We start from the raw sequence: 17203 nt of genomic DNA on the forward strand, positions 1-17203 counted from the left end.
GTCATGTTTATTCATGGGAGTAGTTTCAGGAATCCATCACTTTCAGGTGGTAAAGTCCTACATACATTTTGTCCCACATTTTAGGAGTGTATGTATGTATGTGTGGTTACGTATCTCCTGAAATCTGAGGAAATGCCTGAAGGCAGACCCTGCTGATTCCAAGCGATCCGTCCCGTGGAACTGACATGTGCCAATCTTACCCAATTATTTCACTTTAAATTACAAAATTTAAAGTAAATTTAATTTACTTTAAATTACAAAAATGGAGGTCATCATAATGAGTAAATCAGGCAATGTTTCTTGGTTATTTGCAATTCTAAGAATGACTGATTCAGTCAATGAAGAACAGAGGGGCTGTTTTATCAAGATTTAAAGCTGGAACACATTACGGCATTGCACTCAACCTTTTTCCCATCAGTGTACTAACAGCAATCACTTCATCGCTCAAGGGCAAAGCCATATTTTATTCTACTTTGAATCTAGTGCTACATTTGGCAAGAACTGCTCCTCAAAATATCAGACAGATATTAAATGAAAGTGAGCATTAGGAGGAGCTGGGAAGCTGAGGGGTCACAAGGAAGAACCGACGGGCCCTGACAGATCAGTAAAAGGAACCGGATGGAGCCGGTAGCAAACGGAGAGCTGCAAGGAACACGGTAGCCTCGGACACACCGGGCAGTCGAGAGGCAGTAACATGCCTGTGTGAAAAGTTTTAAGAGTTACCCATCTATCCGTTATCCCATCCGATCCTAACGAAGCTCTGTGAGATACTCAGAGGCGGACTGAGATACTGGGATCACGTGGACTGCCCAAGGACACATAGCTAGTAAACGGAGCCAGTGGTTGAATCGTTCGAACCAGACAAGATTTAAATCCTGTATTTTTTATTGTTTAATATTTTAAAAGATACTAAGAATCTTTCCTTGCTCCAGAATAAGTAAGACTATTTTGTATGTTCAATGATTAATATGTTTTCCAAAATGCTAAGTAGGTGTTTCCTACAATATGGTCTAGGGGCCACCTACCTTAATAGCCTTTGGTTGTTTTTGTTAATACAATAGATTTCTGAGCAACTCCCAAGAATAATTAGAGACTCTGAGGGAAAAGCCCCAGTACCTACATTTTAATCAAGCTTCCCAAGTAAAATTTGTAGGCATATTAATGTTCCAACACTACTGTAGTCAAGCATGTTAAGCAAAGGTTGGAATATTTCCACCCCTCAGAGAGAAATGCAAATGTGTTCTAAATTCATTAGGCCACATCTTTATCCAGTGCACTCCAAAAATCAGATGTGCAGCATTTAATTACCTAAACTCTTAAAATAATGTCTGTACTGTACTTGGCTGAGGCATTTGGTCTGGGTGAGAACTGGGAACAGAACACCCTCTACATCCGATTTGCTTTATGGCATCATAATGAATACAGCAGTTTGATATATTGCTTTGACTAATACCTGGAAGGTTTCCTACTTTTAAATGAGACTCTCTTGTCGGACTGTAATGACATGAGTGAATGGGCTACTAACTCCTCTTGTGAACTGATCTGAGATAGCTGGACTACTACAAAGAAACGTACTCCATGGTATCTTCCCTGTGAATCATATCTAACAATCCAAAGTAGCATTTAATAAGTCTTTGACAGAAGAAAAAATTCCCACGCTGGCAAGACAGAACTTGCAAACTTCTCTCCCTTCTGCTTTTTCTGCACATGCACAGAAAGACAAGACCTGGAAGAAAGCACACCAGCTGACACCCACTCAATTTACACTGGGAGCTTTAAAGGCTTCCTGGAGTGTAATCTCCCCTTTGTATGGCTTTATTCCTGGGTGAAAATCATCATGTCTAGTAAAAAGGCATCATTACTCCTGAAGCCCTGCTTTCTGCACCCCCACTCAAAGCCAGACCGCTAGTGCGGCTGCAAAGCCCAGATGTTGATAGCTGCTCCTCAGGGCACAGTATCTGTTATTTTCTGAGTAGCGGAGCAGGTGTGTGTTCTAGATCACCACTATAAAGCCACATAGAATTTCTGTCTTCTGACAAGAGACCCTCCCCCATCCCCCCACGAACAGAGCGAGACTAACGATCCTGTCTCTCCTATTAGCGCAGTTCAGGTTAACAGACGCACCACACACAAGGGAAGAGCATGATGTGAACCCTGGCTTTCCATGTTCTAAATAACAGGGAAGAGTCGCTGCTACACGTCACAGTGTAACACTTAAACTGATGAGTGATTCCTACCCAAATAATTTAGGCCCTTATTCCTAGAAATGACATAAGAGAATTATATAAAGCACTTCAATTCCACTAAAACAATTCAACATATTTATTTTTAAAAAGCACACAAGAGTGTATCACTGAACACTTATGCAATTTAACTAGACATCAGTTTTTATTGCACTCTGTTCGAAAACCAAGAAATGTAATTTTCTTTAGAGCATAAAATAATCGTAACGATACCTGGATGGTAATTTTTAATTATTCATTTATTCCATCCATATTTATAAAGTATATACCAAGCTGAGACATTCTGAAGCAGCACCACAGCTCTGGTAAAGCAAAGATATATAGTCAGTGAGGGACTTTCAAGATTGCCAACGCCTCAACGGCAGACTGTGTCATTTCTTTCTCTGTATCCATATTGCCTAACATGATCTCTTAACACAAGGAAGATACTCAATTAACATCCCTTGAATAGATTTACTGAGCAGTTACTAAAAGCAAGTCATCGGTCTGTATTTGACAGGGAGATCCATGCAAGCAGAGGAACTGGCAACAGGAAAGGTATAAAATAGGAAAGTAAAGGTCAAATTTGGAGAACTCTAAAGAGTGCAATATGGCCAAGGCATACACTCGTGGGAATGTCTGAGAAAGATAAGTGGAAGGAAAGCGTGTCAAATTATGGGTCTTTAAATGCCAAGCATTGAACTTTTGGTTCCTTCTGAGTGACTTCCCATTGCTGAACTGTTCTGCAGGAAAATATCATCATAATATTTAATCCCAAATGCTTCCGTTGACGGATGCTCTGTTCTTCAAGCTCCTTCTCAGCGCTCTGCTACCAGCACAGATACTGGGGACACTCCCTGCCTCCTGCGTCCTGGTGTGCTCACAATACTGAGATTTCGGATTTATAGTACACGTTTTGGGAATGAATAGAGACCTTTCTCCCTTTATATTCAAAATGTATTCAAGCTTTATCAAATATTCGTTAAACTGACACTAAGACAAGAGCAAACACATCTCTCCCTTTCTGTAATAGTACAGAAGAAAGACGTGGATTATGCAAAAACTGAAAACTAAAGGAAAGGATTCCACACTTTCTGGTAATGATTTTATTCTCTTAATGCAGGTAATTATTTCTTTGTACCAAATCCAAGTCTTAGCATACAAGTACTTACTGAAGAGCTACTGTATGAAAGGCCCAGACAAGCAACAGTTGGTAAAAGCGGAGGCAAATTTTCAAACTTCAGAAGCTTAGAGTCTAGTTAGGAGCAGGGTGACCTCCACGGATCTGCCTTTGATGCCGACTGCCTGCTGCAAGAAGGCTTTGCCTGCACCTTTATTATCTAAGGAGCATGCATCCAGAAATCTGAAGCTTAGGGAGTAACAAAAGATTCAGTTTGATCTTCAGAACACTGAACTCTCCTGTACTCTGCCTCAATATTCATCAGCGATACACCATCATTTCACAATCCATTAAGCAAATTATTGAATGTCTGTTTTATGTGTTAGGCATAATACTAGGCTAGAGAAATTTTTTAAAAATCAAGCTGAAGTCCTTATTAGTAATTAAGATTCCCACATGCCGTCATCTGCTGATTGCAAACCAGGCTCTCTTCAAGCAGCTTATGTAGTCATGCGAGTAATCACGTGAACCAGTGAGTTTCTGCTCTAACTTCAGTTGACAGATGAGAAAACAGAAGTCTCCCCTACATTTCAAGACCTAGACCAGACTTTGCCTTTATACAAGAAGCTAGCCTCTGACATTCTCCTCCTATGACGTCTTCTCCTTTGTCTAAAATCCTGGAGTTTAACTCATGGATACCTTGCTATGTTCTTGCTTATCTTTCAAATGCAAGGCCACTCCCAGCTGAATATGGGGCCACTTTATTAGAAGACATATTTGAAGATGACTTCAGAAGTTGAGAAAAAGAGTGTTTTATCAAAGTTTGGTATTTCTGATAGGTCTTGATAGCTTATGAAGATAAAAGTGGAGCAGACATCTGACTGAGAAATTCCTGAAAAATCTGGATGTGGGTCACAGCATCTCAGACATCTATATTATTAAAAGGCAATGAGATTGAAAAGACAGGAGTGTGGATACAGTGAGAACTCATTTCCATGGCTGGGCTCATTTTGGGCAAGTTATTTCAGCATTTGTCAAGTGGAAATAATAATGCGTAAGTGTGAGAATTTTATGAAAAATATATACAAGACTCCTGTATTAATTTTTCTTCACCCCTAACTAGACTGGAAGCTACTGAGGAAAAAGAACATGCCTATACATATCTTCATATTTCTATCAGGGCTTAAATACTGCACAGAGTGTGTGATCAATAAATATATGTGTGTGCATGTGTATATGTGTTTGACCAAGAATTTAGTTTTAAATGTGTAAGTTTCGGTTTCCTGTTAGATATCCAAGGGTAGATATTAAGTAAACATTTGAATAAATGAGACTAGAATTTGGAGTCCAGATAAGACTGGAAATAAATATTTGGAAGGGATCTGCACAGAGGAATATTTGAAGCCCAGTAACAGGCAGAACCTCCTAGTCATTGACCCATGCAATGGAGAAATGAAAGGAAGACAGCAGAAATATAAACTGAAATGGATTTTCCCCATCACGGCCCTCTCATGAACCAAAAACATAATAATAAAATAACTAACTAAAACTACAAAATAAGGGAAGAAAGCTGTACCTACTGGCAGGAGCCCTCCAGCTCTTTACCCTTTTTCCAGATTTACATTCTTTATAAGTTTCAAAGGAATACTTTTTAGCTTTTGTTCAAAAGTTTTTGCTGAAGTAAAACAGATTTTTTTTAAATTAGTTCTTGGTGTTTTGAAGATTTAAGAAATTTAACTACTGTAGTTTCAGTTTCTTAGAACACAGAAGCAGAAATTCACAGCCTTTAGAATACAGATTTGTTCTCTTATTTTTGTGAACTAATTTTGAATGCAAAATAAAGTTTATTATGGCTATTAAAGAACTTTTAGTCTTATTCAATAAAGTGCCAGTATTGAGTTCAATATATTAGTTTTTCTGTACGCAATTTTAAATTATCATTGACATTTTTAGAGATTTTGATTTAGCTTGAAAATTAAACTCCTTTCATGACTATGCAGAATGATATAATGATCTCCACAGCTGAGGTAAGAAGGAAGATTTTATAAATAATCATGAAGCTTTAAGCAAAAGGCAATATTTTTACATGAATTCTGTAAGTGACCATTTTTTATTTATATTTTATCTATATCTGAAATCCTTAATAATAATGGTGATAATAGCCAGGATGTCCCTGCTTCCTATTTTTGGTATTTTAATAAGTAATTTGTATACATACAAATTGTATACATACAAATACACCGACTATAATAACTACATTTTTTCATGCTTCAACTCCATCATGTTCTTTCCTTCACCCTCTAGTTGCTTTTATTTGTGATTGGTTCCATTTATTTTGATTAATGTGTCTTGAATTTCTTGAGTGTGTAATGATTTGTACTCTGCCGAAGGGAACCTCTCTGACTTTCAGCGTTCCAGCAGAGACAAACGCACTATGTGGTGACCCTTGTATTTCTTTTTAAACACATTATGTAATGAGCTGTTGGCAAACTGCCTGACAGACAGGTCAGCTAATTTCAGGTTGCAAATCTCTTGTCCTTGGAGAAGTGGACTTCCACTTAAGAAACTAAGAGTATACAGCTGCCGAATGAGTTGTGTCCTGAAAAAATGATTAGCATTTCTGTCAAAGGACAATATCCGAAGTAAATCAGGTATGATTCCTAATATACACATGGAGGTTGTCAATTATTCTAAGTACTTATCCTCAAGCCTTCCTTAAAATGCCAATAGTAATGATCGGTTTGCGATGGTTTGTCCTCTCCTGCTACTCTGCCTCTTTCTTTGAGAAGGATTCCATTTTGTTTTCTGCAATTAATATTTTATCTGCGTAGGAGTCAGCATCTACTATAGCCTCTCAGAAAAAAATGCAACTTGGTTGGTATGTAATGCTTTGCTAAAAAATTCCCCTCACTCATCGGGAACACATGTGCTATTTTACAAAGCTGAAAAACTACATTGGTCACAATATTTTTAAGGATCTACGCAGTTGCACAGATTTTGAACCTGAGTAAACTCAGCTCCTCTGTACTTATGTCCTTCCTAGAACCTTCTGCTAATTGCATCTGATCCATGCATCCTTCATTTTCAGGCAGGCCTGATACAGAGATGCAACTTCTCAGTGGTAGATCTTTGTTTCATCCTTATCAGCCAGCTGCTTATTTGGCCAGAACGTAGCTGGAGAAGGACAATAAGTTCTTGAGACATGACTATGGTATGGAAGACTTCAATTTATTCTTTCATCGAACAAATACTGTAGCTTGTTCCGTAACTGCCAAAATTGGGAAGCAACGAAGATGTGCTTCCATAGGCGATGGATCAATAGGCTGTGGTATCGTCCACACAATGGATTATCATCGGCACTAGAAAGAAAGCAGCTATCGAGCCATGAAAAGACATGGAGGAACCTTCAATGCACACTCCTAAGTGAAAAAAGCCTATCGGACAGGGCTCCACGCTGTATGATTCCAACTATATGACACTGTGAAAAAGGTAAAACTACAGAGACAGTAAAACATCCATGGTTGTCAAGTGGTGGAGAGATAAACAGGCAGAGTAGAGGGGATTTATAAGGCAATGAAAATACTCTGTATGATATTATAATAACGGATATATGTAATTATGTATTTGTCCAAACCCACAGAAAATACAACACCAAGAATAAACTCTAAAATGTACAATGGACTTGGGGTAATTATGATTTATCAGTGTAGGTTCATTCTTGGTAAAAAACAAACAAACAATACCATTCTGATGGAATACTGATAATGGGGGAGGCTATTCAAGCAATTATCAATGCCTGACTGTCCCCCTGGTCTATAAGCTTCAAACAGGAAGCCCCAGAAGATACCACAATGCTTATTACACAGAAAATGCTTAATAAGCATTTTTAAAATCCCTGACTATATAAATTCACAAAAGTGTTGAAAGTTATAATTATTCCATTGCCTAAAAAAATACATAAGGGATAAACTGATGACACTGAGAAGTAATGACACACCAATTTCCTTTCCTTTTCCCCAATCCCATTTTAACTGCACCTCTGTCTGCTTGTCTTAGGAATTTTGCTTGGTTTTAAGCCACTCATAACATCCACTGTCTCTGTCTTGTCCTCTCCACATGATGGTCTAAAATCCAGTTCAAGGGGGGCAGTGATTCCAGTTACAGGCTGAGCTACTTCCCACCAACCTCTGCAAGAATCTCCCTCCTACTATAAATATACTAAGTGGACAGATGGAAAGGGAATTATCTAAGACAGCAGGTTGAACCCTTACAGAGCATAATCTGAGAAGGAATTTTTCAATGTTTTAACTTTTTATAGCTGCAGTCAAAATACTTTCAAGGGATTTCAAATGTCTGGCCCCACGGTGCAAGTATTTGCTGGCCTGCACACCGCTGGCCTGCTGCTGTGGGGTAAACTGGGCAGCAGCTGGGGGTGGGGCTGGCGCATCGTCCACAGCGGTGGGCATCTCTCACATGGCTGGAGAGCGTCTTTCTCTGTCTCTTTCTCTGTTCACTGATAAGGTGCGCCCGTAGTTACTGTATCAAACCTTGGGAAAGTCCTGTCTTCCCTAGTAATCAGGCAATTTTATTTGAGAAAATACTTTCCCATTTCAGCTATAGATTTGGAAAAAGACAATTGCTGGCAAAAGACGAAACCACCTGACAAACGCACATCTATTTGTTAGCGTTCCATTTGTTAACCACGTGTCTTTGGACGCCTCATTTTGAGTTTAGAACAAATAATCACAAATTCAGATTCCTTAGGATACCCTGATTTATTCCTCTGTTTCACAGACATGACATGTAATAATCTGTGCTTATAGACTTGAAACATGTTTTCAATATTATCTTTTACCATGTAAAATACTGCTTTTTAAATTTTAATTTATTTGTCTATAGAATCCTTTTTTAATATATAAGGTATTTTAACATATTTCTATAGAAAATTGGTAACTAATCTTTTAGAATGTAGATAACTTTTAAAATACTATACATTTAAAATATTGATAATACTGTGATGAATGCTTTCAAATGTAAAGTGTCTAAAATAGAGAATAAGAACATTAAAATCATCACAAAGTAAAATAGTCAGTATACAAATAAGACTACAATTTATAGCTATAAAGTAGGATTAATGTTTCTTAACCTATATGGCCATACACTCTTTTAATAATATAATGAAAGCTCTTATTATTATTTAATAATCTAATGAAATAATGCAAACTCACACAGAGTGAATGTTAAGACCATAGGATGAGTTTTAAAGTTCTATAAAACCAGGGCCAGAAACTATGCTGTTACTTGGTTTATCCCAAGTGCTTTCCACACTACCTGAAAGATGGAAAACACCCATTAAAAAATTGTTAATACATGAATTTAGCACTATTCTGGGAGCTTAGGCAAACACAGTTCAAAATCAAGTAAAAATCAGATTTTAAACAATTAGAAAAGAGGAGGCAAAACTACTATTTGTCTACAGCATGATTATATACCAGAGTAGCAAAGAAAGTGGATTTAAATGAAATACTAAATTAAGACAGTTCAGCAAAATAGCTATGCAGAAGATAAATATAAACCAAACAATAGTTTTCTTGTGTGCTAAGAATAACTACTTAGAAATAAGAAAAATAGAGCCCCTATTTGCAATATTAACAAGCACATAATTATCTAGTAATACTCTTAATACATAGTGTGAAAAATGGAAAAGCTACCAATATTTTAGATAGTTCTAAAAGAAGCTTTAAAAACTTGAAGAGGCATACCATTTCCCCAATAAGGAGACTCAATATTATTAAATTTTTCCTAAATTATATACTTTCAATCAAAATACAAGTGGAATCTCTCTGAACTTGACAGAATATGTCTCAGTTTCATCAAGGAATAAAAACAGGATGAAAAGGGCAAGAACATTTTGAAACAAATAATAATTAATGCTAGCATCACACTTACACTAGCCACATTACATATCCTTAATACTCATCTATCCAGAAAGTCTCTGAGGTAAATGCTATAAATATCTCAATCTTACAGATAGAAATTAAAACACAAAGATGTGAAGTAATTTACCCAAGGTCGCCCAGTTAATTAGTTTGGATGTTGGGATTCACACCCAGGCAGTCCAGCTCTAGAGTCCATGTGCTTAAATATTGTGCCAAACTGTTTCCCAAGGCTAACAAAGTGAGAAAATCCCAGCAGATAGAATGTCATAATATAAAGCTCCATAAATAGAAGTGTGATGCTCTTCTAAGAATAAATGGATTCAACATTTCCTGAGCATTTACTATTTGCCAAGATCCTTAGGTATATTATGTATCATTTCCTTGTGATACAGACTCTTTGTGCTCATTTTAGAGATGACACAATTGAGGCACAGAGAGTAAGCAATCTGCCCAAGATGCTGGTCTTGGCAAGTAGAGGAACTGAGATTTGAACCTTGGCTTCATCTATACTCCTTACATTCTCCATTTGTAAAAGTGCTAACAGATAAAAACATAAAATGCAATTTAATAAAGGGCAGTAAGGCAATTAGGAGCCAGTTGGGAAAAAAACTATCAATATTCTGATCTCACTTCATATATCAACATAAACTCAGATGAATTAAAGGTTGAAATGTAAAAATCAAACTAACTAAAAAAAAAAATGCTGATAAAAAGAGGCCATGCATATATCAATTCCCAGAACAGAAGAAAACACAAAGGGGAATTTTTAAATGACATATACTAAAAATTATGAATAAGTTTAAAAGTCAAAATATAAACATGGAGGAAGATATAGACATGGCTATAAGGAGCTCTCAGCAACAGATGTGAAACTTATTAAGATCATAATAGGTAAATGAATGTAGAACGTGATTAGATTCTCATGAAAGACAACAATATGAATGACTAATAAATGAATCAAAAAATGCAAATTAAAAAAAATGCTATGTGCATGTTATTTGATCTAATTTACACAGCATGAAAATATGTAGTATTGGTATGGATATAATGACTAATATTTTCATATACTGCTATAGAAGTAATAACAAAGGCAATTCTCTGAAAAAATAATTTAGTACTACTATGCATTGATTTTAAAAAGTATGCTTTGATACAATAACTCCCCACAGAGAAATCTATTCTAATGAAATAAGTTATTTATATTATAATAGAGAAATATGATAAAATATTAAGTAGGGTGACCTTAAAATTATGCATATAATTAAACTCGGACTCAGAAAAAGCTTATGCTATATTATGTATATAAGAAAGTATATATACAAATATAGAGTATTACCTCAAAACTGCAAGATATATAAAACTCTCCATCAAATAAAAAACTGAAAAGGAGAAAAGAAAAGAGAAAAAAGTATGGACAATAAAAACAAATAAAATAGTATTTTAGAAATATACCAAGGTACATTAAAAATTACAATAAATAGAAATGGATTAAACTAATTTATGTGCTTAAAGACAGTACTTCTCAGAACATACATTAAAGAAAACTATAAAAACCCTTAGCTGACATTATGGAATATTTTAAAGAAATCAAACATGAACAAACAACACCAAAATATGGTTATTTCTGTGCGGTGACATTAAGGGTGATTTTATCATCTTCTTTAAATTTTCTATATATCTGAATTTTCCTGTGATGAATAATATATTAAATAGTCACAAAATTATTATTAAAGCAAAAATCAGCATGAGTTTATTTTTGTGTTTATGTGCATCTCTTTTAAAAGTGATTACTTTGGCAAAATATCGTTATATGCTTACAATTTTATCCTTATGTAAATGAAAAACACAAAACTTGTTTCAGTGTAAACATATACAAACCAAAACTGCTTCAAAATGAAACTATTTAGTGAATTTATAACAGATTCCCTCTGGATACAACTTTAACAGTATTTTTCTACTTATTAACTCAGAACATGCTACCACTATACTTTTCTGTTACAGGATGGAAGATGGCTCTGTAGGGAATTTCATCTTCAAACTGTAGTTTCCTAGCAACACTCTTAAAGCCAGAGTATCTTTTTATATATCAATCACTCACATCTGTGGAGAATGCTAAAGAACATCTCTTTCCTCCTGTGAATAAACAATGTGAATTAGGCTAGCAGGCAGTTGCAGAGAAGAGGGATACCAATTCAACAATCCCTGAAATTCTCTTGTTCACTCTGGAATTCTATGATGTCTGTGCTTTAAGTTTAGGTGAATATATTTGCATTTTTTTCAATCATAGTTATGTGATTTCAGTAATACTTTTAATTGTTAAGGATTTGGACTTAAAAAAGAATAGACATCGTAACTGTATTATCCTTATTTTCTCATGACTAGACATAGTCTAAAGAATACATTTAACTTAAAAAAGCAGGCTTCTCAGTAGCTAAATCGTTCTCTACCTTGAATGCAAATTAGAAGTACCTGTGTTTCTTTTAAAAGTTACCCATGCCCTGGTTCAAAACCCCAGTTATTCCGTCTGGCCTGATGCTTGATGACCATTATAGTAACGAGGGCCTGGGCTGAGCACCGCTGCATCATTTCAGCACTCACAGTAGCAGTCTTTGTTTCTCTAACTCTGTGCAAGGCATGTAGTAAATGATAAATAAAATTTCTGGTAGAAATTAATGTAAGATGATCCTCAGGTATATTTTAGATATACTGATTTATACATAGATTTGCTATAAGTCAAATATTAAGTAATGAATCTACAAAGAACCCCTAAAAAGTCAATGCTTCTTTTATGAAAAGCAAGTAAGAAATGGAGAAATAGCTTAAAGATAGCTTCATTTTACTACACTAAATAGCTTAAAAATAGATTCATTTTCTATACTAAATACTGAGTATACTGAATTCAAAGCATTTTAAAAGGAGATTATATGGCTTGTGTATGGATATCTGTATTGCCTTTAGAAGGGTGTGTATACTACATGGGCTTATTGAAGATGGAATACTATTTTGAGCTCTAACATGCAATTACGTGTGGCATAGATCCTAAAGGGCCAGCAACAGGACAAAGAAGTCCAGGTAAAATCATTTTCTCTGACAGGATTAGTCCCTCTGGTGCTAGAGGAGAGAAGATCTAGAATAGATAGTATTCCTATCACTCAGTTTACTGTGTTGCACATTCCAGACCATCTACAGAGAGCTCTCTTGGAAAGTGCATAGGAAACCAGAAATCATCTGGGACAAACTATACCATTTATATTCACTCTGTACAGGTTTAGAACCGCTTACTTCTATTGTTCTTAATGACATTTCTTCTTGAACGTAAGTCTTTGAATCAAATTAAGAAAAAAGCACAAATATACTAATGAGGCTTATTTAACCCATTGTGTCTAAATAATGAGACTGAATCACTAACAGAATTTAAAGTGTTTAAAATGTTTCCTAGTTCAACTTGTTCTCTCTCTATATATTTATCTGTATCCCTATTTTCTTGATACTTACTTAGCTCTTTTGTTACCTTACCCAGTTATAAGCAAGGCTCACTCTTGCAAAACTGAGAGGTGACGCAAGTTTATTGTGGCTTTTCTTCCTCCACTTCCATGTATCCTTCTAGCCCTTTCCTTTGCCTCACTACCTGATGCTCAATCTTCATATCTTTCATCTCTTTGTTCCCCAAAAGCAACTGTTCTCTGATCATTCACAGTAAGCCACAAATTACATACGAATCACTTCGTATATCCAAAAACAAATAACACTTTGTAAAAGGGGCAGAATGGTCTAGACTATATATATACAGAAAGCAAGTCAATTCATTCTTCAACTACAAATGGCTGATATGTGAAATTAGTTTTATCAGACTTTACTTTTTAATCAGACGCCATTAACCAGAACTTAAACTGGAAAGGGTTGGGATGAAATGTAACAATAATCACCTAGTCAAGATCTGTATGAGTGAGTAGGATAGTCTTTCACATACAAATGTTATTTAATGAAGAACTGAGAAACATGTTATCTATTTTTGATTTCCTGATTACTCTTAGGAAATAATGACACGTTTGTAAGTAAATGGCTATAGCCATGGTTCACATAATAGGAGTCCCCTGGAGTATTTTAAATTTTTCTGGTGAAACCCAACCACATTATTTCTCCAACCTAGATACGTATTAAACAGAGCTCTTGGGTATTGTTTTGGTGTAGGGGTACCATGGGAAAAAAATGACTGAGATAAAGGTGCTATAATTTGAAAAAGTTCGAGAACCTTGGGCCACAGTAGCTCTGAATCCCATGTAACTATGAAAATAGCTGAATAGCTAATGCAGCACCAAGCTAATCACCATCTTCACCAGCACCAATAGTTTATCAATCACCAAGTTCTACTAAGTCTTCCTTGAAAAATTTTGCACATTGGTATCACCCTTTCCATTCTAATGTACGTAGTACAAATTCATACAATTTATAGTGATAGCATTTGGTCATCCTTTCTCCAAGATTTTCTTCTTCTATTCCATTCTACATACTACCATCATACAACACCCTGGAGTAAACATTTGGGTGGATTTTGGCACCAAAAATCTGTATTACATTCTCTCTCTCTCCCTGTCATACCAATTTTTCCTCTGGGAAGCAATACTTCCTCATTTCTCACTTTTGTGGATGTGGGAGATGATACACATGTTTTATGCCCAGCCAGTCATAATACTAAATTATTGACTAATAATTTTCACAGTAGGTATGGTTCACAGATAGGCTTATGATCCACACTTAGTACTAATTCCATACTTTTAGACACACTGATTGGTTCAGAGATGAATTTGAGACTAGAAGTTTCAAGCATAAAATCCAGTAATGTTACTCTGTAGCTAACAATTTTCTCTCTTTTCTATTGGACTTCACCTGAGAGGATGTGAGCCTAAAACTGAAGAGAAAAATACTGAGAATGAGAACAGAGTCAAGAGAAGGAAAAAAAACAATTCCCTATCACATCACCCATGTCCCCAGGATACTCCTAAACCCTATTTACCTCTGAGCTTCTCAGTGGCATGTACGGGTACACAACTCTTCTTTCTCCCATCAGCTGTGGCTGGACTCTCTGGTGCTTGCTGGCAAAGGGGGATGACATGGTGCAGAGTCCTTCACTATGTCATTTACTTGCTCAAGAATAAATCCTTTGTGCCCACAGCACCAATTGCAAACATGCTGGCCAGTGATTAAAATATATCTTCCCCAGAACTCACTTCTGCGTCACTTACATAAAAATCTATTTGTATCCTGAAATCTAACCAAAGTGATTTATCGATACTATATTCCGAAAACACAATGGTTCTGCTTTACTCAGTAAATCTAAGTGCATCCACTGATTCAGGAAACATGTTCTCCCTTTTCCACTTCACACTCCCTACCGGGAAACTCAGCAAAAGGGAATCCTCCTCCAAAAAGCCTTCCTAGATCAAAGAACTCACAATGATCCTCCAACCTCTAGAATCTAGTTGATTCTAGATTTCCTGTAACTCAATAGTTTTTGAATGAATGAATAAATAAATACACTCTTCATATGCATCAGCTAAATAATCTGTCTTTTCTTTACTGCTATTGTTTTATCTCTCTATTGTTTATTTACTTTACTTATGAATAATTATCTCCCCAAGCAAATTTGCTTTGAGAACACGCTGTGTCACACTACCCTATATTCCTTACAAGGATCAACAGCGAACTCCCTGGACCGCAGGTATCATCACAGATACCTTTACAATCCACATCAGCTTCTTTGATGATGACGTTATTTGCATCAGCATACAATAATCCTTTGTGCCCACACTAAGAACCTCTTCTTTCTAAAGAGTTAACTGTTTTTTCTTTTTATTACAAATCTTTAAAAGATGTTCAACAGATGAACAAACTAAGAAATAAAGTTGCACTCAAGGTAAAGCTCATCACATATATATACATAGGATTGATCAAAATGAAAAATGTATGTATCCCTATGACCCTCCTAACCTCTCTTACTACAAGGGACTGTGTTTTCCTTTCACAAATAGGAAATCAAGAACAAGACCGAGAGGATTTTCTTCCTCCAGCCTTCAGCTAGCGCCTCGATTTCTCCCCTTGCTTCCAGACACGTGTGTCTTGGTATTTTGTGGTGGTAACACTAGTCCCCTCCTCAGGTCAACTTTCTCACTTCTCTCCTGATTTTCTTCCTCCTGTTCATAATTTCCACCATTTGACTCATTTCGCATAACATGCAGAGAAAGTAAAGAGAAGAGGGCCACCCTGGGAACAGCATGAAATGCTGCACTTTATTTCTCTTCTTGAGAATTCTAAGTCTGATATTTTTTTGAGTAGCAGTTTTTTGTTTTCCCAGAATTAGTTAAACTAAGGGATTCCAGAGAATATATACCAGAGAAATGGACTTTCCTCTATCATAAGAAGGACACAGGAAATAGTAAATAAAATACAGAGTAGATGATTACTCTTGTAAAAGAGATGCTGATGAATGTTCTATAAGGGCAAACTGTGCTGTGTATAATATTTGATGAATGATTTAATATTTGTAATTAAGGTCATCATAATGCTTCCAAACCTCAACTGGAAAAACCATGGCATTGATTTAGTTCTTGCCCATGGGACCTTTCCAAGGCACAGCTGAGTTATTAATCAACCTCTGAATAAACACGGCTGGCAGGTCTGGCCTCACTGCCCTTCAGACTCCCCAGTCATGTTGATTTTATTTTCATAGTTTTATTAATTTTAGATGCAGTACAAAAAAATAAATCCAAAACATCTCATAGGAAGCTAACTAGTGTGAACAAATCTCATTAACAAATAGAAAGTGTGTTAATCATGTCAACCTCATGAAGACGAATGTGATCTCTGCCTTGAAAAGAAGTATTTTAAAACTTGTTTAGGTTTCTCAGTTGGATTCCTTCATGAAAAGAAATTCAAGAACAAAAACCAGTGTTCTATTAAAATTAGTAATTTAAAAAAATTATTTCAAAATGGTGTGGGTGCATTTGTTCATCATTCATAAGTCTGTTAAACCAAACTTCACAGCTTGGGTGTTAATCGAGAAAAGTTACCAATGCACAGTACCAATGCAAGAAAATTCAAGATATAAACTTTAAACTTTTGTTTGGAAAATACCAACTAAATATCCCTGACCTTCTCTGGGTCCAAAGTAGGAGAATTCTACTTAAATGTTAGGCCAGATACAATGGCACACAGCACACTGTTGTACATCCGTACCATGGAATACCACTAAGTAAAAAGGAACAAACTATTTATACCTGCAACAACATGAGTGAACTTCAGAGAATTACTCTAAGTGAAAAAAAAATAATCCCAAAAGGTTAACTGCATTTACATAATAGTGATGCAATTTTAGAAGTTACAGAAATGGAGAGTAGATTAGTAGATGCCTAGGGCTTATTCGAGTTTAAGAAAGGAGTAGGTGGGAAATCAAGAACAACGCTGAGAGGATTTTCTTCCTCCAGTGATTAAAGATAACAGAAGGACATATGTTATGTTCAATCACTATGTGGTATATCTGAAACCAATATAATATTTATCAACTATACCTCAATTAAAAAAAGAACTTTTTCCAATTTTTACATAAGTATTAACCTCAATATTTGTGGAAAGAACCTAAAATGAATAACAACATAGAAGAGTGTTAAAAATCTCCAAATGGGAAGTAACTACACTCAAGATCCACAACTCAAGCAAACCTGTGAATTGGTTGGAATTCTATTCATTTGGCTACTTTTTAAAGGCATTCCAGAATAGTACTAGTAACCGGGGAGTCATGGGGTCACAGCTACTCGTAAGAGACGACACAGTTGGTCTCGATCCGTGGAGTCTATAATCTATTGAGATACCCAGACAAGTAAATGACAACAACCAACAGTGGGTGTTCAGGCTTTGAGGAGGGAAAT

At 35.9% G+C, this 17203-nt stretch overlaps 1 protein-coding gene across 8 annotated transcripts in view; it reads right to left on the reverse strand.

Moving 5' to 3' along the window:
* CNTN1 (contactin 1) overlaps positions 1 to 17203 on the reverse strand; it is a 257831-nt gene that overhangs the window by 133928 nt on the left and 106700 nt on the right. Inside the window, exon 1 of one of the 8 annotated variants that reach the window (XM_073222419.1) lies at positions 10618 to 10637. The exons of the other annotated variants lie outside the window; for them this stretch is intronic. The gene's annotated coding sequence lies outside the window, so the exon portion shown is untranslated. Of the gene's footprint in view, positions 1 to 10617; positions 10638 to 17203 lie in introns of those variants that run through there. 8 annotated transcript variants of the gene reach the window in all.

The sequence above is a fragment of the Manis javanica genome, chromosome 15 (genome assembly GCF_040802235.1).
Source record: "Manis javanica isolate MJ-LG chromosome 15, MJ_LKY, whole genome shotgun sequence".
Classification (NCBI taxonomy): Eukaryota; Metazoa; Chordata; class Mammalia; order Pholidota; family Manidae; genus Manis; species Manis javanica.